At 43.9% G+C, this 14,310-nt stretch overlaps 1 protein-coding gene across 1 annotated transcript in view; it reads left to right on the forward strand.

The window, feature by feature from the left end:
• Positions 1 to 14,310, forward strand: part of samd14 (sterile alpha motif domain containing 14) — a 160,710-nt gene that overhangs the window by 89,043 nt on the left and 57,357 nt on the right. The gene's annotated exons all lie outside the window — the stretch shown is intronic.

The following is a 14,310-nucleotide window of genomic DNA, read 5'->3' on the forward strand; positions in this document are numbered from 1 at the left end:
GAAGCCCCTTTCTTTAAAAAAGGAAGATATCTCCTTCGTCCTGGATAGAAAAGCCTCATCCTGAGAGTAGATGCGGCGGAGACGGAGGAATTGCGAGAAGGAGATGGCATTTTTGCAAGAGACAGGGTGGCAAGAGGAATAGTCCAGGTAGCTGTGAGAGTCCGTATATATATATATGTATAGTCCGTATATATAGATATCAGTAGATAAGCCATCTCCAGGGATAGAAACAGAAAGATCAGGAAAGGGACGGGAGGTGTCGGAAATGGACCAGGTTAATTTGAGGGCAGGGTGAAAGTTGGAGGCAAAGTTAATGAAGTCGACGAGCTCAGCATTTATTCAGGAAGCAGCGCCAATGCAGTCATCAATGTCCTGAAGGAAAAGTGGGGGACGGATACCCGTATAGGCTTGGAATATTGACTGTTCCACAAAGCCAATAAAAATTTGGCTTTTTTTTACAATGGTCAACAGAAAAAGATTCTCTTGTGTCAAAGTGAAAACAGATCTCTACAAAGTGATCTAAATTAAATCCAAATATAAAATTCAAAATAATTGATTGCATAAGTAGTATTTAGCAGATGCACCTTTGGCAGCAATTACAGCCTTGAGTCTGTGTGGATAGGTCTCTGTCAGCTTTGCACATCTGGACACTATAATTTTTCCATATTCTTGAATTGAATTGACTTTATTACTTATATCCTTCATATACATTAGTAAAAATCTTTACATTACATCTCTGTCTATATGTGCAATGTGCAATTTGTAGTAATTTGTAATAAATAGTATCTACAACAGACAGTCAATATAACATAGAAATACAGTTATGTCAGCATGAATTAATCAGTCTGATGGCCTGATGGAAGAAGCTGACCCGGAGCCTGTTGGTCCTGGCTTTTATGCTGCGGTACCATTTCCCAGATGGTAGCAGCTGGAACAGGTTGTTGCTGGGGTGACTCAGGTACCCAATGATCCTTTGGGCCCTTTTTACACACCTGTCTCTGTAAATGTCCTGAATAGCGGGAAGTTCACATCTACAGATGTGCTGGGCTGTCCACACCACTGTCTGCAGAGTCCTGTGATTGAGAGAAGTACAGTTCCCATACCAGGCAGTGATGCAGCCAGTCAGGATGCTCTCAATTGTGCCCTATAGAAAGTTATTAGGATTTGGGGGGGGGGGGCCCACACCAAACTTCTTCAACCATCTGAGGTGAAAGAGGCACTGTTGTGCCTTTTCTACCACACAACCGGTATGTACAGACCACGTGAGATCCTCAGTGATGTTTATGCAGAGGAACTTAAACCTGTTAACCTCTCAACCCCAGATCCATTGATGTCAATAGGGGCTAGCCTACCTCCATTCTTCCTGTGATCCACAACCAGCAACTTTGTTCTTGGGATATTGAGGGAGAGGTTGTTTTCTTGATACCACTGTGTCAGGGTGATGACTTCTTCTCTGTAGGCTGCCTCATTATTATTTGAGTGTAGTGTCATCAACAAATTTAATTAGCAGATTGAAGCAGTAGGTGTTCTTTACAAAACTGCTCAAGCTCTGTAAGATTGCATGGGGATTGTGAGTGAACAGCCGTTTTCAAGTCCAGCCATAAATTCTCAATTGGATTGAGCTCTGGACTCTGACTTGGCCACTCCAGGACATTAACTTTGTTGTTTTTAAGCCGTTCTTGTGTAGCTTTGGCTTTATGCTTGCGGTCACTGTCTTCCTGGAAAACACATCTTCTCCCAAGTCACAGTTCTCTTGCAGACTGCATTAGGTTTTCCTCCAGGATTTCCCTGCATTTTGCGGCATTCATTTTACCCTCTTCCTTCACAAGCCTTCCAGGACCTGCTGCAGTGAAGCATCCCCACAGCATGATGCAGGTGGTAGGGATAGTGTGTTTTGATGATGTGCAGTGTTTGGCTTATGCCAAACATAGCGTTTAGTCTGATGGCCAAAAAGTTCAACTTTGGTTTCATTAGACTTCTTCCAGAGTCTCTTCCAACTTCAGAGTCTCCTACATGTCTCCTAGCAAACTCTAGCTGAGATTTCATGAGTTTTTTTTCAACAGTGTCTTTCTCTTTACCACTCTGCCATAAATGCGACTGTTGAAGCACCCGGGCAACAGTTGTTGTATGCAGTCTCTCCCATCTCAGCCACTGAAGCTTGTAACTCCTCAAAAGTTCTTATACGTCTCTTGGTGGTTTCCCTCACGAGTCCCTTTTTTGCACTGTCACTTAGTTTTTGAGGATTGTCTGCTCTAGGCAGATTTACAGCTGTGCCATATTCTTTCCATTTCTTAATGATTGACTTAACTATACTCCAAGGGATGTTCAATGGCTTGGCAAGTTTTTTGTATCCATCTCCTGACTTATGCTTTCCAAATAATTTTTTCACGAAGTTGCTTGGAATATTCTTTTGTCTTCGTGGTGTAGTTTTTGCTGGGATACTGACTCACCAGCAGTTGGACCTTCCAGATACAGGTGTATTTTTACTACAATCAATTGAAACACCTTGACTGCACACGGTGATCTCCATTTAACTAATTATATGACTTCTATAAGGAATTGACTGCACCAATGATTAATTTGGTGTGTCATATTAAAAGGGGGTGAATACTTATTTAATCAATTGTTTTGTGTTTTTTTATATTTGTAATTAATTTAGATCACTTTATAGAGATCTGTTTTCACTTTGACACAAAAGAGTCTTTTTCTGTTGGAAAAAAGCCAAATTAAATCCACAGTGATTCAATGTTGTAAAACAATAAACCATGAACACCTGCAAGGGGGTGGATACTTTTTAGAGGCACTGCATTTCCATAAGTACAGATACCACAATTTGTAAGTTTCTGCTTTGTCGTTTCTTCCGGGTAAGCCCAGTAGTCTCCCCCTTAATGGCATTTTGATAACTCTATCCCTTTCCCAGTACCATTCATAACAATAGCATGAGTTGGTGGGTTACTTATAGATAGCCAAGGATTCTCATGATATTTGCCCACATTATGAAACTTTTCACTCTATTTGCTCTCACCCGCATTTCCTCCATTTCCAGCGCTTCGGCCCTCACCCCATCTTCCCATCACCACAACAGGGACCGTATTCCCCTTGTCCTTACCTATCACCCCACCAGCATCCAGATCCAGCACATTATCCTCCGCAACTTCCGCCACCTTCAACAGGACCCCACCACTAAGCACATCTTTCCCTCTCTACCCACCTCTGCCTTTCACAGGGATCATTCCCTCCGTGACTGCCTGGTCCACACATCCCTCCCCACAGAACTCCCACCTGGTACTTATCCCTGCAAACATAAGTGCTACACCTGTCCCTGAACCTCCTCTCTTACCACCATTCAGGGCCCCAAACAGACCTTCCGGGTGAGGCAACACTTCACTTGTGAGTCTGTTGGGGTAATCTATTGCATCCGGTGTTCCCAGTGTGGCCTCCTCTACATCGGCAAGACCCGACGCAGATTGGGGGACCACTTCATCAAGCACCTACGCTCCGTCCATCACAATAGACAGGACATCCTGGTTGCCACCCACTTCAACTCTCCTTCACATGCCCATTCAGATATGTCCATACATGGCCTCCTCTACTGCCATGATGAGGCCAAACTCCGTCTGGGTGGTCTCCAGCCCCTTGGTATGAACATCAAATTCTCCAACTTCTGGTAATTCTCTCCCTCTCCCTTCCACCATCCCACCTTCACTCTGTCTCCTCTTCTAGCTGCCTAACACCTCTCATGACTCTGCCTTCTTCTACTACCCATAGTGCTTTCCCCTTAGATTCCTTCTTCACCTCTCCTGCCTATCCCCTCCCTGCCTCCCCTCCCCCACTCCTTGATCTTTCCTCTGATTGGTTTTCCACCCTCCCCCCACCTTCTTTATAGGGCCCCTGCCCCCTCCTTCAGTCCTGACGAAGGGTCTCGACCCGAAACATTGGCTGCTCCTTTCAATGGATGCTGCCCAACCTGCTGAGTTCATCCAGCTTGTTTGTACATCTTGATTTACAAGCATCTGCAGTGTACTTTGTGAGATTTGTTAGTGTCTTTGTTCTTGGGTATTGCATTCAAATCCCCTTCCACCTCCGCCTTTATTATTTTGATACAAATGGTCCCTTGGGATCATTTGCTATCACATTGTGATACTCCAGTACAGTTGAGATCATCTTCAATGAAGGTAGAAACTTTAATACCCTTTTCAACTACATCCCAACCCTGCAGTGCCAAGGATGACTGACCAGGACATATTAATTCAAACGTGCAGCAGCAGCTAGATAAATGTGTGCCTTCAGATGGTGAGGGTGTTAATGCTGAAGTGCTGTTTGGACCACACCAATATTTAAATTGAAGCTCCATTTTCAATTTACATGACAAAACACTGATTGCATCAAAACTATTTTCCAAGGAACCCTATAGCAAAATCAATACGTAAAAGTCTTGAGAAACATCTTTTATGTTCTGTAAAAGAAAGCAGAATGTTAGTAAAAACAACTTTAGGACTCCTCCCTAATTGCTCCAATCTGTTAATTTCAAATTCCCAATGAGCAACTTCCCCAAATGCCCATTTCCCTCTGAAATGTGGGCATCTCATATCCAGAACAGATTTCTATCTCCTTAACTTAGATTACACATCAGCAGTATGGAATCCAAATCCCTCTCTAAAATCAATTCCTTAAAAAAACAAATAAAGAAAATCAAATCAAAAACATAGATAAATACAAACACAAACTGCTGGTGGGACGCAACAGGCCAGGCAGCATCTATAGGGAGAAGCACTGTCGACGTTTTGGGCCGAGACCCTTTGTCAGGACTAACTGAAAGAAAAGATAAAAATATATTTCTATCTTTTCTTTTGTGTGTGTTGCCTGAATTTCCAGCATCTGCAGATTTCCTCGTGTTTGATAATACAAACAAATATCTTTTACTGTTCTTCCTTCAGAACCTTCACATGTAACTGCGAAACTAGAATAAACAGTTAATTCTCACTGTGGAGAGCTTTCACACATTTTTCAAAGAACCAAGGCAGAGGAGAAAAGAACTGCTGGCTGAGGGCCCGGACACATTAACACATTCATGCAACCCATTATAGGATTCAAACTTCCTCCCAGTGTCGATTGACCAAACAAGCACAGAACAGTCCTACATATTTTTTTCTTTCTCTCTCCCCTCCCCATCACCTTGTTCCTTCTCTTCTACCCCTTCCCCCACTCTCTCTTCCCCATCCCTCTCACCTCCCCCTCTCTCTTTCTCCCCCCTCTCCTCTGCCCTCCCTCTCGCTACTCCACCCACTCTCCTCCCCCTCCCCACCCTCTCCTCCCCTCCCCCTCTCTCCCCTCCCCCTCTCTCCCCTCCCCCTCTCTCCCCTCCCCCTCTCTCCCCTCCCCCCCTCTCCCCTCCCCCTCTCTCCCCTCCCCTCTCTCTCCTCCCCCTCCCCCCTCTCCCCTCCCCCCCACTCTCCTTCCCCATCTCTCTCCTCCCCCTCCCTCTCACAGACACACACATACACACTCTCTCAAGTGAACTCAGGTGTGGCTACACTTCACACAATTGAAACATGCAAGCCATTCACACTTTAAAACCATTTCAGAAAATCTTTTGTGCCTGAGGGTTAAACCATTACCAAACCTCCTGTAAATCACCCAGCGTCCCCTGGCCTTCAGCCTGTTCCTCCGGCAAGGCTGAGTGTAACACTGAAGTTAGACACAGAAGGGTTAACTTCTCTGCTTCATCTAAATTGTGAATTATCCTGTGTGGCTGAATGTGCTGGAAAAGTTTCTGAGGATTGTCTCCCAGTCCACACCTCGGTATATTCACAGATACAGCAGTCAATTGGGCCATATGGAAAGGGGTAGAATACTGTGTCACAACTAGCACCCCTGGCTGTGGTGTTTCCAGAACTCTCTCCTTTACCACAGGTGCCATTGGGAAGGTGGGTGTTGAAGGTTCCACCCGCTCTTGGAAAAATGCATAGGGAGGCTATCTTAATCTTAATCATTTTAATCATCCTCACTGTTGTAGTGTGTTGCCTCATTTGCCAAATTACCCCAATCTATATCACCATCATCATCAGTTCTCATCTCAAATGCACATATCACTCCTCTCTGAGCTAAAAGTTGACTTTGCAGCTCTTCGATCTGTTTTAAACACTTGGTGTGGTTGCTCTTCCTCTCAACTGTCAATTTCAACTGTCAAAGTGTGGGAAGAAGAAAGGAGGGGGACTCGCTGTCTACATTAACGCAAGATGGTGTAACCCCGGGCACGTGAGTACAAAGATCTCCGTTTGTGAAAGAGATATTGAGCTGATCGCCGTGAGTATGAGGCCATATTATCTGCCACGAGAATTCGCAAACGTCATTGTGATGAACGTGTACGTCCCGCTGCGTGCCGACGCAGCGGTAGCGTGTGACATCATCAACTCCGCTGTTGCTAGGCTTCAGACACAGCACCCTGAGGCACTGGTGTTAATCACAGGGGACTTCAGTCATGTGGCTTTGGACACAACACTATGTGGACTGTTACAGCAGGGGAGTTAGGACTATTGACCTACTGTATGCAAATGTAGTGGACGCATCCAGTGCCTCCCCGCTGCAGGCACTGGGGGAAGCAGATCACAACCTGGTTTTGTTACAGCCCAGATATAAATCAATTGTGATGAGGCATCCCACTACCACATGCCCTTTTAGAAAGTGGACTCCTGAAGCTGAACAGGCCCTGAGAGACTGCTTCGGTACTTCCAACTGGGATGTACTGCAAGGGGGGCTCTGTGGGGGCGTTGAGGAGGTCACTGACTGCGCAACGGACTATATTAACTTTTGCGTGGACGCCGTTGTTCCTGTTAGAACTGTTCGCTGCTATCCCAATAATAAGCCCTGGATCACTAGCCACATCAAAGGCCTCCTAAACCAGAAGAAGAGGGCCTTTAAAGATGGCGATCAGTTGGAGCTTAAAAGAGTTCAGAAGGAACTCAGAGTACAGCTCAGGGGGGCAAAGGAGCAGTATAGGAGGAAGCTAGAACAAAAGCATGAAGGAGGTGTGGGACAGGATGAAGATCATCACCGGATGTGGTGCAAAGCGGGGGGCAAACATAAGCGGAGATGTGGAGAAAGCGAACCAGCTGAATAACTTCTTCAATAGGTTCGATAGCACAATCTCATCCTCACCGCAGAACTCCACACCAGGCTTGTCTCTCTCCTCGTTCTCCCTCTCACTTCCCTCACAGGAAAATAGCCACTCACAGGAGACCTTACCCACGCCCAAGATTACGGCTGCACAGGTGAAAGGTCAACTGAGGAAGATCTGTACCAGCAAGGCGGCTGGACCAGATGGAGTATCCCCACGATTACTGAGGGCCTGTGCGTCTGAGCTGGGAGAACCCCTGCAGCGCATCTTCAACATGAGCCTGGAGCAGAGAAGGGTACCCAGACAGTGGAAAACATCCTGTATTGTCCCGGTACCGAAGAAACCACAACCAAGGGAGATGAATGACTTCAGACCTGTTGCTTTGACATTGCACGTGATGAAGACCATGGAGCGGCTGATAATACAGAATCTGAGGCCACAAACCAGGCACGCCCGGGATCCTCTTCAGTTTGCGTATCAGGAGAAGGTGGGAGTGGAGGATGCTATCACGTACTTGCTGCACAAATCCCTCTCTCACCTGGACAGGGTCAGTGGTGCTGTGAGGATTACATTCCTGGACTTCTCTAGTGCCTTTAACACCATCCAGCCCAGGATCTTAAGGCACAAACTAACGGAGATGTGAGTAGACTCACACATGGTGGCTTGGATAACGGACTACTTGACAGACAGACCTCAGTATGTGTGGTTGGGAGACTGTAGGTCTGACACGGTGGTCAGCAGCACAGGAGCGCCGCAGGGGACCGTGCTCTCTCCGGTCCTGTTCACCCTGTACACATCAGACTTCCAATATAACTCGGAGTCCTGCCATGTGCAGAAGTTCGCTGATGACAAGGCCATAGTGGGGTGTGTCAGGAATGGTCAGGAGGAAGAGTATAGGAAACTGATACAGGACTTTGTGATATGGTGCAACTCAAACTACCTGCGTCTCAATATCACCAAGACCAAGGAGATGGTGGTGGACTTTAGGAGACCTAGGCCTCATATGGAGCCAGTGATCATTAATGGAGAATGTGTGGAGCAGGTTAAGACCTACAAGTATCTGGGAGTGCAGTTAGACGAGAAGCTAGACTGGACTGCCAACACAGATGCCCTGTGCAGGAAAGCACAGAGTCGACTGTACTTCCTCAGAAGACTGGCGTCATTCAATGTTTGTAGTGAGATGCTGAAGATGTTCTATCGGTCAGTTGTGGAGAGCGCCCTCTTCTTTGTGGTGGCGTGCTGGGGAGGCAGCATTAAGAAGAGAGACGCCTCACGTCTTAATAAGCTGGTAAGGAAGGCGGGCTCTGTCGTGGGCACAGAACTGGAGAGTATGACATCAGTGGCAGAGCGGAGGGCGCTGAGTAGGCTACGGTCAATCATGGAAAACCCTGAACATCCTCTGCACAGCACCATCCAGAGACAGAGAAGCAGCTTCAGCGGCAGGTTGCTGTCAATGCAATGCTCCTCAGACAGGATGAAGAGATCATTACTCCCCAACGCCATTCGGCTCTACAATTCAACCACCAGGGGCAAGACATGTTAAAGTGCCGGGGTTAGGACTGAGCTTAAGTTACCACTCAATACACTTTAGTAAACTATTTAAGAACTTTTTAAAAGCTATTTGTTAATGCTTTTTGGGAGGGTGATTTTAGATGCATATCATATTTATACTGAGTTAAATACTGTATGTCATTAGTTTTGCTACAATAAGTGTATGGGACACTGGAAAAATGTTGAATTTCCCCTTGGGGATAAATAAAGTATCTGTCTAACTATCTATCTATCTATCTATCTATTTCTGCATGACGTTCATAGCAGTCCGTAAATCCTGACACTGACTTTCCATTTCTCTCCTTCTGTATTTGCCTTTTCACATTTCTCTTTCCATTTCCCCTTTTCTCATGTCACACATTCACAGTGAGTCTGAAACTGAGTCATGTGGATCAAATTTGTCTGACCTTGCTCTCTCTGAATTTCCTTTCTTTCCCCCTTTCTCTCCAGCCCCTTTCTACACTTACACAATTCCTCTTCCAGTTTGTTTTTCTCTCTTCGCTTCAATTAGATCTTCCCACATACACCCCATTTTAATGGCTTTTTAAATCTCTTGTAATTTCTTTGATTTCTTTTCACTAACTGCTTTCCACAATGCATCCTCCATAGTCTCTGAACCTCCACTCTCAACCTTTCCTATCCACTCCTTATAATTGGGCCCTTTTCTTAATATATAACTAAGCAAGTAATCGCTCCAATCCTCCAAACCCCTGGGTTCTTTCTTCTTGTTCTTTCCTTTTCCCATTTTAAAATCCTAAACTAGTGGGTGGTTCCACTCGAAACTAGGGTCCCAGACCTCTATTCTTTCTTTTCGAGCATGCCCTGGGATGCCAAAACATTATTCGGGATATAGACCTGGGAGGGGACACTGACTTTGGTTCACTTGTCCTACCATGAATTTACTTCACTATTTATGTAGAGAAAACTGGATTGTTAGCCCAGGTTTCTGGATTGCTCCTGGGTTGAAGTGAACATGAATTCTAATTGTGAAAAATAGAAAACTCCATAGAGGCCTGCAGAAACACAAAGGGAATAAAATTCATAAGAAAATAATAGGCCACATTACACTCTGCCAGCTTTTCCTTCACAACTGCAATGGTCTGTAAAATGCACTGTAGACTCATTATTGCCCATTTTATGTTACTATCTTTTAATGACAACTTTTGAAAAATTACTTTCTTTAAGCTACATTTTATCAGACTGTTTATATTTGTTCTAAGATATGTTTTTATATAATAAAATATCACAGATAAAAAAATAAACTGTAAGAGTCATTTCAACTTTGTTGGAAGATTTCACAGTTTGATGATCTTGCTGCATTTTTTGTACAAGGTCCCAAGTAAGCTAATGACAAATATCTGTCACTTAGCAAACCTGGCGATTGGTTTTGTGATTACATCTGTGGTTGCATTAAGAATCAGAGTCAAACATGAAGCTTCTTATCTTCAAATAATTTCCAGTTTATAATGCTATCATGGACCATAAACACATTTTTTAGTTTTCTATACTGTTAGCTGTCCCTTATACTTTGGTCACACTGAGTTATTTTGTTGGGGGAAAAAAGCACACAGAGAATTATTAAGTTATGCCATAAAGTCACAAATTCAGTGGCACTTATTTGAAACTGACCACTACTTTTTCCATGAATGTTTCATAGACAGCTTCACTTTGAGCAAATAATTCCATTGTTTTCCTCCCCACTTTCAAAGGTCTCCCCAAAAACTATCTTCTCCAATTTCCGAGTATTCTACACAACACCACTTTCCATCCTGGTTTATTGCCCAATTTTTGTTTGTGAAGAAATGTTGCAAACCACTTCCTACAAAGGGCAGATTATCAATGCAAATTATTGGTTTTGTGGAACAAGAATAGCTCCTGTTCAGAAGAAGCAGCATTGTATTATTGTCAGAGAATTGGGAGAAATTGTTGTGGGAAACAGGGAAATGGCAACAGATTTTAATGCGTACTTTAGATCTGTCTTCACCAGGGAGGACACAAGCAATCTCCCAGATGTACGGATGGGCCAGGGTCATAAGATATCAGAGGAATTGAAACAGATTGACATTAGGAAAGAAACTGTGATGAGTAGACTGATAGGACTGAAGGCTAATAAATCCCCGGGTCCAGATGGTCTGCATCCGAGGGTTCTAAAAGAGGTGGCTCAGGAAATTGCGGATGCATTGGTAATCATTTTCCAATGTTCCTTAGATTCAGGATCAGTTCCTGAAGATTGGAGAGTGGCTAATGTTATCCCACTTTTCAAGAAAGGAGTGAATGAGAAAACGGAGAACTATTGCCCTGTTAGCCTAACGTCAGTTGTGGGGAAGATGCTTGAGTCCATTATTAAGGACGAAATAGTGGCACATCTAGATGGCAGAAATAGGATTAGGCCGAGCCAGCATGGATTTACCAAGGGCAAATTATGCCTGACTAATCTGTTGGAGTTTTTTGAGGGTGTAACAAGGATGTTAGACGAGGGTAAGCCAGTGGATGTAGTGTACCTAGATTTTCAGAAGGCATTCGATAAGGTGCCACATAGGAGATTGGTGAGTAAAATCAGAGCTCATGGCATTGGGGGCAGGGTTTCAACATGAATAGAAAACTGGTTGGCAGATAGAAAGCAAAGGGTAGCAGTGAATGGGTGTTTCTCGGACTGGCTGGAGGTGACTAGTGGGGTACCACAGGGCTCTGTATTGGGACCACAGCTCTTTACGATTTATGTCAACGATTTAGATGAGGGCATTGAAAACTATATCAGCAAGTTTGCTGACGATACTAAACTGGGTGGCAGTGTGACATGCGAAGAGGACGTTAGGAGAATACAGGGAGACTTGGATAGGCTGGGTGAGTGGGCAGATACTTGGCAGATGTCATTCAATGTGAATAAATGTGAAGTTAACCACTTTGGAAGCAGGAACAAGAGGGCAGAGTATTGTCTGAACGGTGTAGAGTTAGGTAAGGGAGAAATGCAAAGAGACCTAGGAGTCCTAGTTCATCAGTCAATGAAGGTGAATGAGCAAGTGCAACAGGCAGTGAAGAGGGCAAATGGAATGTTGGCCTTTATTACAAGGGGAATTGAGTACAAGAGCAAGGATGTCCTTTTGCATTTGTACAGGGCCCTGGTGAGACCACACCTGGAATATTGTGTACAGTTTTGGTCTCCAGGTTTAAGGAAGGACATTCTGGCAATTGAGGAAGTGCAGCGTAGATTCACTAGGTTGATTTCTGGGATGGCAGGGCTGTCTTACGCAGAGAGATTGGAGAGATTGGGCTTGTACACACTGGAATTGAGGAGATTGAGAGGGGATCTGATTGAAACGTTTAAGATAATTAAAGGATTTGATAGGATTGAGGCAGGAAATATGTTCCAGATGTTGGGAGAGTCCAGTACCAGAGGGCATGGATTGAGAATAAGAGGTCAGTTATTTAAAACAGAGTTGAGGAAAAACTTCTTCTCCCAGAGAGCTGTGGAGGTGTGGAATGCACTGCCTCGGAAGACGGTGGAGGCCAATTCTCTGGATGCTTTCAAGAAGGAGCTAGATAGATATCTGATGGATAGGGGAATCAAGGGATATGGGGACAAGGCAGGGACTGGGTATTGATAGTGAATGATCAGCCATGATCTCAGAATGGCGGTGCAGGCTCGAGGGGCCGAATGGTCTACTTCTGCACCTATTGTCTATTGTCTATTGTCTAATTGTAAAGCCTCAGCTTCCCTGTTCAGCTTGTGCTGAAGTTGTGGTTATCCCTGTTTAAAATGGATCCAAGTTATTTTACTTTAGAAAGTTATTGCAATCCGGTCAAAAACATAAGGTTAGAAATGATCCAATTTTTATCTTTTACTTCAAAGATGAATACATTAAGGAATTGGTTCAGGTTCTATATGCAAGACTTCAACTAAATCTGAGGAACCAGGTGGAATAGGAATGCAGATAACCTTCCTCTCCCATATTATTGCTCTGCCTCTCCATGAGGACTTGCCAATCAGTGAAACATGTCAGGCACAAGTAGTGTTCATGTGGTCCAACAACCAAATTTTACCAACTTTGAGTTTCTCAGTTCATTCATACATTGCAACTAATTTTAACTCCATGGTTTGCCCAAATTTTAATGTATAACAGCTACTTAAAGAAACAAAAAGAGACATGAATCATTTAGAGAATAGATTTATTCCATACGATAGTAAATTGCAGTTCCTAATTTTTCTTGCAATTAAGTAATCTGTGTTGACAGAACCACTTTAGATCTTTACTGATATCCTATCTATGGGAGCCATAAAAAGGCAACTTATATTGAACATGTATTACTGTCATGAGTGCAGCATATATAATGTTTGTTAGATCAATGTTCTCGTGTGGAGTATTGAACAAAAATGCTGTTTATGATGCTTCTTATTACAGACAAAGCCATTAAAGCAGTCCTATTTAGCATTTTGGTTTACTTGCTATTTAATCTTTGAAATAGCAAAAAGAAAAATTGCTGTGTCCTGCAGGCCTGGAAGCTATATTTTATTCATTAGTTTTTCCATCTCTTATCACAGTCTGAAGATCTTGCACCAAGTCTTCTTGGGATGACTGCTTGTAAATTCAGTGGCACTGTAGCATGAGATGGCAGGCATTACTGATTCAGCCTAATGTAGTGTACACTGCATCTGAGGAGAATGTGGAAAGGAAATCAGATATCCATGGATACGGACATATTGTGACAGGGAGAATTTGGGGGGCAAGATTAGGTGGGGAGAGAAACTTGGCTGTAGGGAACGAGACATGAATCTGATGGGGGAGGGGTGACATGCTATGAGCCAAATGCTAGCAACCAGTGACTGCGATCTCCATATGTGGGTGTGAGTGACCTTTGGTTGCTGTGTATGAGGGACTTGGCTAGCCCATTGGTCAGTGAGAGTGGGGCAAAATCGGTTAATTGGTGAATGGAGAGTGAATGGGAGAATTGATTAGTGCTTAGTGAATGGGAGAATTGGGACAGGCAGTGCTGGGAGCTGAGGAAGAGGGTGTCAGTACAATGAGAGGCGAGGTGAGCTGCAAGTGCAAAGAGAAGCAACTAAACAAATATCTTAAAGGAAGTTCTCAAATCAGACTTCCAGGGCCAAGCTGGGATCTGCTCACAGAGACTCCCTGTCAGTGACTTGAAGGCAGGTCATTCATAGACTGCAAGGACTCCTTGAGAATGCACCTGCCTGCTGTCACTCATGCATTGGGAACAAATGCACAAATATGAATAATACGTAAAAATGCTCATGAGTGACAATGGAGTGAACAAGACCGAGAGCAAGACAAATCAACTTTAGTGTAATCTGTGCTTTAGCGGAATATAAATTAAGCAATTTAAAAAAATTCTTGCTTAAAATAGAAAATGCTAACCATACTAAAGTTATAGTGGTTAAAATTCTGATCTAGTATGGAACAGTGCAAACTTCAGGCTGTAAGAGAATCAGGCCATTCAGCCCATTAAGACTGCTCCACCATGGCTGATTTAGTATCCCTCTCAATCCTGCTGTAGTACAACCAAAACAAACTTCAGTTCATATGTGTGTACATACACTTACCCACAAAGCAGATAAAATGGGGAATCCCCTGTATATCTGAGGACCTGCAGTATTTTGTGATGAAAAGTTCTGAGCTGGT

The sequence above is a fragment of the Hypanus sabinus genome, chromosome X1 (assembly GCF_030144855.1).
Source record: "Hypanus sabinus isolate sHypSab1 chromosome X1, sHypSab1.hap1, whole genome shotgun sequence".
Classification (NCBI taxonomy): domain Eukaryota; kingdom Metazoa; phylum Chordata; class Chondrichthyes; order Myliobatiformes; family Dasyatidae; genus Hypanus; species Hypanus sabinus.